This window comes from Phascolarctos cinereus, unplaced genomic scaffold (genome assembly GCF_003287225.1).
Source record: "Phascolarctos cinereus isolate Bilbo 61053 unplaced genomic scaffold, phaCin_HiC Scaffold_2;HRSCAF=192, whole genome shotgun sequence".
Classification (NCBI taxonomy): domain Eukaryota; kingdom Metazoa; phylum Chordata; class Mammalia; order Diprotodontia; family Phascolarctidae; genus Phascolarctos; species Phascolarctos cinereus.
Window position 1 is genome coordinate 374,445,018 of NW_027555625.1, and position 8,349 is coordinate 374,453,366.

The window sequence follows — 8,349 nt, forward strand, 5'->3', positions numbered from 1 at the left end:
CTTTCCCTAGAGGGAAAAGGGCTCCATGGAGCTATCCCTTCCTAGACCATGCTCCTCTCCCTGCAACTGTTTCCAGCTGCATGTCATGCCCCGGTGTGGTCACAGCTGCTACTCCTGCCCTCCGCCAGAGACCCACTCCCTCACCTTTTCCCCACTGTGGCACACTGAACATGACTCTCTGTCTGGGCACTAACTACCATACTCTTTATTTAACTCCTTTCTCCCTCAATTACCCTTCCCCCAACTGCTAATCACATAATTTCATTGTTCTTTCTGTCCTGTTTTTATTCTTGTTTGGGGGATTCCTCCATCTTCCACTTTACCATCTTTTCTCATACTATTTTTAATCCATTCTCTTTCTCCTTCAATTTCTTCTATCTCAATCCTATTTATGACCAACACTTCCATTGACCTCTAGTTTCCCCCCCCCACCAACTCCCACAAATATTTTCAATGACTATTGTATAGGTACACCCACCCTCCACCTTCCTCCCACCCTTGAGGGAAGGGAAGGAAGGGAATAAGCATTTATATGTCACCAGGTACCAGGTAGTGTGCTAAGACCTGAGAGGTGGGGCAGCTATGTGACTCAGTGGATAGAGCACCAGCCTTGGAGTCAGGGGACCTGAGTTCAAATCCAGCCTCAGACACATAATACTCATTAGCTGTATGAGTTTGGGTAAGTCACTTAACCCCAATTGCCTCACCCCCAAAAAAAAAAGTCTGAGAGGCTAGGTACTATTATTACCTCCATTTTTACAGTTTAGAAAACAGGTTAAGTGACTTGCCCAGGATCATACAGCCAATAAATGTTGGAGGCTCAATTTGAACTTCTGGCTTCAGGCCTAGAACTTTACCCACTGCACCACTTGCCTCTAAGCAAATTAGAAGGTTGGTTTGAGGGATGGGTTGGGTGGAGAGTAAGGAGTATGTATAACTTTGCATTGTTCCTATGGAATTAGGTTATTTTTCATGGCTTTCCTCCTCAATCTCAGGTTTTGAGTGTCATAGGGATTGACTGACATGGTAATAATCCCTCTCTAAATTTCCTGGATTCCATGTGTCATATACACATAGTAAAGATGGTTTTGATCCTTTTCTTTTTGTTTTACTTTCTTGCCTAGGGTAAGCCCATTTTTCATTTCTTCCTCAGGTCCAAGAGAGTGCAGATGCCCATTGCTATTTCCCTATCCATTTTTGGCACAATGATTATATGTCTTGGATTTTCTAAAAAAAAAAAAAGTCCTGATTCCAAGAAAAGGAAATATGCATTTATGAGGCTTTTCAAAAGGAAGATCTTATGTCATACCATGTGTTCCAATTCTTGGTTTCAGAAATATGAATCACTTTAACTGTGAAAAACAAGAAAAGGCTGCCTGCCATATATTCTTGCGTCCACAAAGGAGCTAGAGAGCAGACAGTGCTGAGTATTCACTGCCATCTGCTGACCACAGGCTTTTATGACACTCCTACCATGTTGCCCAATTGCCACCTGGCGGCCAAAGACTTAGAAAGAGGACTTGAGATAAAGCTGAGTTCCAGAAATGTTTTAGGTAAAGCCTGAATTGTTTCAATAAGCAAAAAATCTTTCCAGGGAACTGCTTTGAAGGAAATAGTACTCATTTGCATGTAGAAATTCCAGTATACTTATTTTTTAATCAGCCTAATTACTTTATAATCATATGCTTTTATATGAGCAGTATCACCACACACTTATTATCTAGAGATATTATTTACTACTGCTGGTGTCAGTAGGAAAAATATATCTCACTTCCTTACAAGTTTTCCTCAGATAATGAATAAGATATCAAACCTCAAACACAAGATGGTCATGTACCATTTTCTCTAATTTTAATTTTTTAAACTATAGAACAGATAAGCAAGTTAGTTTTACAGCCTGTACTTCTATCCAAACTTTTGACGTCTCTCATTAAATGTGTTATTTAATATATATGTGTTGGGTTGTTTTTTTTTAATAATTCTGCACTTAGTATTTTTGATAGTCCTGTACATGGCAGAATATTTGGATATATATGCAGGTAATTTCATTTGTCAAAATGGGAAAAAATTTTAATACTTTGAATTTACTTAACATATAATAATAGTATCCAAACCTCACCCCCCCCAAAAAAATATAATAATAGACCAGGCAGGCAGGCAGGCAACAAGAGAAGCACCTATTTATTAAGCATCTATTACGTGCCAGGTGCAAGTTCAGTATTTGGGATTCAAAGAAAGGCCAACAGGAGTCCTTGCCCTCAAGAAGCTCAGTGTAATGGGGGAAACAACATGAAGCAACTACAGATAATCTTCAACTTTCTTGGGAATAACATTCCTAGAAAACCATGAGAAAGTAAAAAAATCAAATGTTAATACATTGAACCTATGAGAAATAAGGGTTTAGGTTTCTGTGACCAACAAAAACTCTCATCTTTTGCTAGAGATTGCTGAAAATATACTTTTCTACATACAATTCTTCCTAACAAAACATTAATTCTGATAATACGTACTTTTCCTAACACAGTAACCATGAAATAACCCATAAAATACAGTACACAAAATAAAATTAGTAACATGCAAAACATTTGTTCTTGTTAGTTAATTCCGTAGAATTCTGTGACCTTTTGTGCTAACATCTCAATAAAAAAATTTCCAAGAAACCCATTGATTTCAGACAATATATACTTTTCATAGCACATGAAATCTATAGTACCATAAATAGCATAAATTTCATCTGATATTGTTCAGTCACATCCATCTCTGTGACCTCATTTGGGAGTTTTTTGGCAATGATACTGGAGTGGCTTGCCATTTCTTCTCCAGGTCATTTTACAGATGAGGAAACTGAGGCAAACAGAGTTAAGCGACTTGCCCAGGGTCACAGAGCTAGTAAGAAAGTATCTAAGGGTGGATTTGAACTCAGGAAGATGAATCTTCCTGACTCCAGGCCTGGCGCTCTATCTCCTTCACCACCTAGCTACCTTCACCAGAAATACTATACAACAAACAAAATTCATATAACTAAAGCATTTTTTAACCTGAATCTTGTCTTCCACTGTGTCAGATGGAAGTGTGAGGACATTATGCTGTACTACACTGCTGTAAACCTCTATGCTTTGACCACTCTCTGAAAACCAAGGGAGAGGTTGCTAGGACTTTAGTTACTGCTGTGGCAAGAGGCTGAGACTGGTGAGGTCTAGACATCACCTCTGAAATTATGTCCTTCAGCAGCTTGAAATAATGTCAGCTACATCTGTTTCATGCTCTACTTGAGATCCTTAAGGATCTCAGAGTATGGAAGCATAGCTGTCAATGTGTGCAGTTGCCAACGGAAGAGTGAAAATGAGGTTACTGAAAAAAATTACAGGAATACTTGAAGTCAGGAAAGTTAAACCAAGGATTGACTGTATGTACAAACAACTTATATACAGGATAATCGGGAGAAAATCAACCAAACGAAGGCACTAACATTGAGGGTGATCGATTGTCAAACATGGGATTTTAGCTGAGACTTGAAGAAAACCAGGAGACAGAGATGAGGAGAGAGAATTCCAGGCATGAAGAATAGCCAGTGAAAATGCCTGGAGTCAGGAGATGGGGTGTCATATGCAAGCAATAGCAGAGAGACCGGTGTCATTGGATTAATGAGTTTGTAGAGGGGAGACTAGGAAGGGAGGGAGGGGCCGAGTTGTGAAAGGCTTTAAATTCCAAACGGAGGATTTTATATTTAATCTTTGAGGTGAAAGGAAGCTATAGTGAGCTTACTGAATAAGCATGTGACATAGTCAGCCCTGTGCTTTAGGGAGATCAAACTGACAGCTGAGTTACAGGATGGACTGGACTGCAGAGGGAAACTATCCAGCAGGCTACTGCAATAGTCCTTCTGTGTGTGGTGACGAGAGCCTGCACCAAAGTGGTATCAGTGTCAAGAGAAGAGAAGGGGGAGTATACAAGGGAGTATAAAGGTAGAAGTGACTGGCTTTACTAACAAAGTGCTTATAGGGGGTAAGGGTGAGAAGCCTAGGATGACACCTGGGTTGTGAGCCTGGGAGACTGAAAGGATGGTGGTATACTCAACAATAGGAGGGGGAAGTCTTGGGGAAGGGGGGATGAGTTCAGTTTTAGACAACTTTAAGATATCTGTTGGAATTCAGTTTAAGATGTCTATTAGACAGTTGGAGATACAAGCCTGGAGGTCAGGAGAGAGGTTAGGGCTGGATAATTAGATCTTTAATTTTTATATTTCTATATTCTCAAAATAGGTTCCTCTTACAAGTTTATTTTAAGGTGTTATTGCAAAGTAAATTTTTTTACAAAGTAAATTTGAAAAACATATCAGGAAACACAAAGATAAAACATGCATGAATATTCAAGAGTTGACTCTGTTGATTAACCTTGTTATATATTCATCATCTTCAGGTGCCTTTATCATTGCATTGTTTTTAAATTGAAAGAGCCATCCATGAAATTCCTCCATCACATTAGTGTGTTTTAGGGGTTTGGGCTTTTTGTTTTGTTTTATTTTACTTATTCTTTCCTGTTCAGCATCTTCTTTCCTGCCTACTGGTTCAATTTTTCTTACGAAAGGAAGAGCTGAGTTTAACTCTCATCAAGCTTTGTCCTAGCCATGCATGACCTTTGGGACAAAGAGTAACTTGGACCCTCAGAAGGGGAATAATATTGAGAAATACTTTAATCCCGCACTTGGGGCAGCAGAGTGGAGAGAGACTATCTCAGGGTATTCAAAAAAAATTTCCACTTCATCACAGGGAGGGTTCCTTGTATCACACTTGTGCCTTCATATCACACTTGTCTCCACCCTGATTGCAATTACATTCTAGAATGTGCCAAAATGTCCTAGAATGTTTCACTTGGTATCAATTGTATATATAGCTCAGCATAATCCTTAGAGGCTTTTATTATATTGCAACATTCCTTTGACTTTTTAATCAAATTACATAGATAAAAAGTTATAATTGCATGATTTTATGGAAGCACTTTACAAACATCAAAGTACTATAAAAATTTAAGTTGTTATCATTATTATATCCTCCATTACTGAAATCCTACCTCTCTGATGCTTTGTCATAGTATAGAGATAACCTTGGGTTCTTAAATGCTGTATCAGCGATATAGGGTCCCATCAAGCTGGAAAGGTTTCTATTATGGGTGCAGCAAGAGACTATTGTCTATTATTCATGGACTAGCCTAGCTAAATTCAGAGACTCATCACCAGGTTGGCTACTCCAACTAATGAAGACCATCTACCATGGTCTAGTAGAAAGGTTACCCTCTGTGTTGAGTACCTACTCTGATGACATCACAGATCTTTAAATATATATATGTGTGTATATATATATATATGTATATATATATATACACACACACACACACACATATGTATGTATGTATGTATATATACATACCTATACATATATATGTACCTGAAGTTTAGACTATATTCCAACATGCTCTTATCTTTGTCCAGGTTACATTAATAAGTGATTGCAACATTCCTAAAAACAGCACAGAACCACCTCTCTTAGGCCCAGTTGGACTGATCTTGATATGACTTTGATACATCAAAATAATCTCTTGGATTGAAAGTCTAGGGTCTCTTGAAGAGGTTTCCTCTACTCTAGACATGCTTCCTCCCTCTTCAGGGCATGCCTAAGTTTCTTGCCTTTTTCTGGAAACATCAATGCCTTATATCTATACAGTAGGTACTTTCTCCAGGCTAATCCCTGGCATCTCCCTCCTTATGTCATCAGAGGTGGGAGGCCAATCAGATGAGTTCTGCTCCCTTCCTTCCCCTCCCCTCCCCCCAATATCCCTGGCCTTTACTGTCAAGTTGCCCTAATGGAGAGTTGTTTTTGAGTGATTCTGTATAGTTGGAGGAAATGGCCTCAGCTATTTCCCACACTGACTACAAGTGAAAGAAGAGACATATTTGATAAAGCTAGTTCAAAGAACAATTTTGTCCACTATTGCTTCCCAATCTCTTCTTCTTGCTCTGGAGGAGGAACGTCACACCCAAGGTCTGACACCTTCCCTGGTTGTATCCTTTCCTTGTGTCCCTGTCCTCCACGTTCCCCTCCCTGAGGTATCTCATTTTAGACCTCTGCCCTTCTCTTGTGTGAGGTAGGATGCGCTCTAATAAAGGTCTCTTGCGCTACACATCACTGGCTTACTTCCTGATTCATTTTTGCAAGACTTCCTCTAAATCTTTCTCTCTGAGGCCATGAAGGCTTCTTTGCTCCAAACCAAGCAGGCCTTCAGTGTTGCCTGCTTTTAAGGACCAAGTCTGTTTTGTGTCCTGTTTTAACTGAGACCTAGCATTCAGGCTGGGACCGAGTTGGAGACAGTTAATATCCAAGTATCTAGAAAGCAAAATGAACATTACTGCAAAAAATTCTTAGCAGAAAAGCTTCTAACATTCCCTCTGTCTGTCCAGTCTCTTATGAATCTAAAGGTCATTTGCAGATGAGGTGGGAAATACTCATTAATAATGGAATAATTAGGAATAATTAAAATCAAGAGAAAAAAGACATAGTTGCTATTACTAGTTCCATATATACAGCTTTAGGACCAACAATTCATCCTTGGGGCTATAGACAAATATAGACAATCCCTTTAATTTCCATTATTATCAAGGTCTCTGTATGCTTTTTTCAATACCCTCAACAATTTTTTTTCCCTAGATCCAATGCTTCAAATGGGACTCATAATGATACTAAGAGAGTCTTTTAGACATAATGATCCTCTGAAGTTTCTCTCCAGCAGCTGCATCTGGGAATCTTCTCCTGAAATGACATAACCTAGAGTTATTCTCTGTACCCAGGTATCACCCCAAAATTGGGCCTCTGGTTTTGGAGTCCAACGTGAAGGAAGAATTCCTATGCCTTATTTTCTGAGACTTCATTTCTCAATGTACTCTGCTTCCAGAGTTCAAAGAAGACTTACAAGTATGTATACACACATGCACACACACATATGTATACATACATACCTACATAGATATATCACAGCCCAATTTACATCTGCATACATCCATTAGCTGTAAAAGGTATGCATGAAAAAAACATGTCCCTGCCCCTCGAAGAGCTTACACTGTAATGGAGAAAGGCAACACCTATAACCAGAGTATTTGATGGGTCCATGCTGCTCCAGAGTGACTGATGGCAAGAAGATGGCCTGGTCAAATGGCATGCTCTAATCTGGGGCTGGCTCTCACTAATCGGGACAGCATAGCTACAAGACCCAGAGTTCCAAAGCCTGAGTAGCTGAGCTCCTCTAGGACTTCACCTTTGGAGGCTGTAACAAATGACAAGGTAGGTGGCAAGACAGCTCATGATCTATCTGGGAATGGCCCGTGAGACCATAACCTAAACTCACTCTATCTCATAATCTAGAGAGTCTCCAAGTTTGTCTGCTCACCTCACTTACTATTACTGTCTAGACTCAAAATGAGAATGGAAAAGGCCTGCACAGCTCCTCAGTGATCTCTGTCAAAGTCCCTTATCTAAAACCTTGATCTTAGTCTTATAATATTTCTCTAATCAATTAATCAAACTCACTCTCGGAGAGGACCAAGTTTACACACTACCCATGAGGTACCAGCAATACTGAGAAGCAGAATAATGTAGTGGGAGGAGTACTGAACTTGGAATAAGAAAAAGATCTGAGTTTTGTAGCTGTCTAATGCATAAATATGATTATACTATGGTTATCTATGTTGCTACTAGAATGCAAGCTTCTTGAAGGCAGGGACGAAGCTTGATCTAAAGTTGTAACTGACAAGATGACCTATCTGGCTGAGTTAAGCCATCCTAAAACCAAAGATATAAAAGTGTTTACCAATTGCAAAACCAATCTCATTCTTCTTTTTTTTTTTTTGCTACCTTGGCAGACTTAGTTTAATATCCTCTCATTCATCAGTGCCACAGGAAACGGCAATGATTGTTCACATTCATTTAGTACTTTGAGGTTTAAAAAAGTCCCATCCACTCAACACTACTGTGAAGTAGGTCACACAAAGCATTATTCCCATTTCATAGTGGAGGAAACTGATACTCTGAGTGTTTAAGTGACTTGATCAGCCTCAAGAGCCACACATTTGAATGCTACTAAACTAACAAGCCAAAAGGTAGAATTCAAGTTGGAAACCTGCATCTTAGATGTGCTGCTCTCACCATCTGGGTCCAGGAACAGGTCATGAAAGGGCAGCATGATACACTAGGAATCAGAACACCTGAAATCTCTGTTATTCTTAATGTAATCAGATTCTGGGCTGACTCAAACAGTTTTCTAAATTCTGTTTTGAATTCAGCTCTGAACCATAGAAACTTC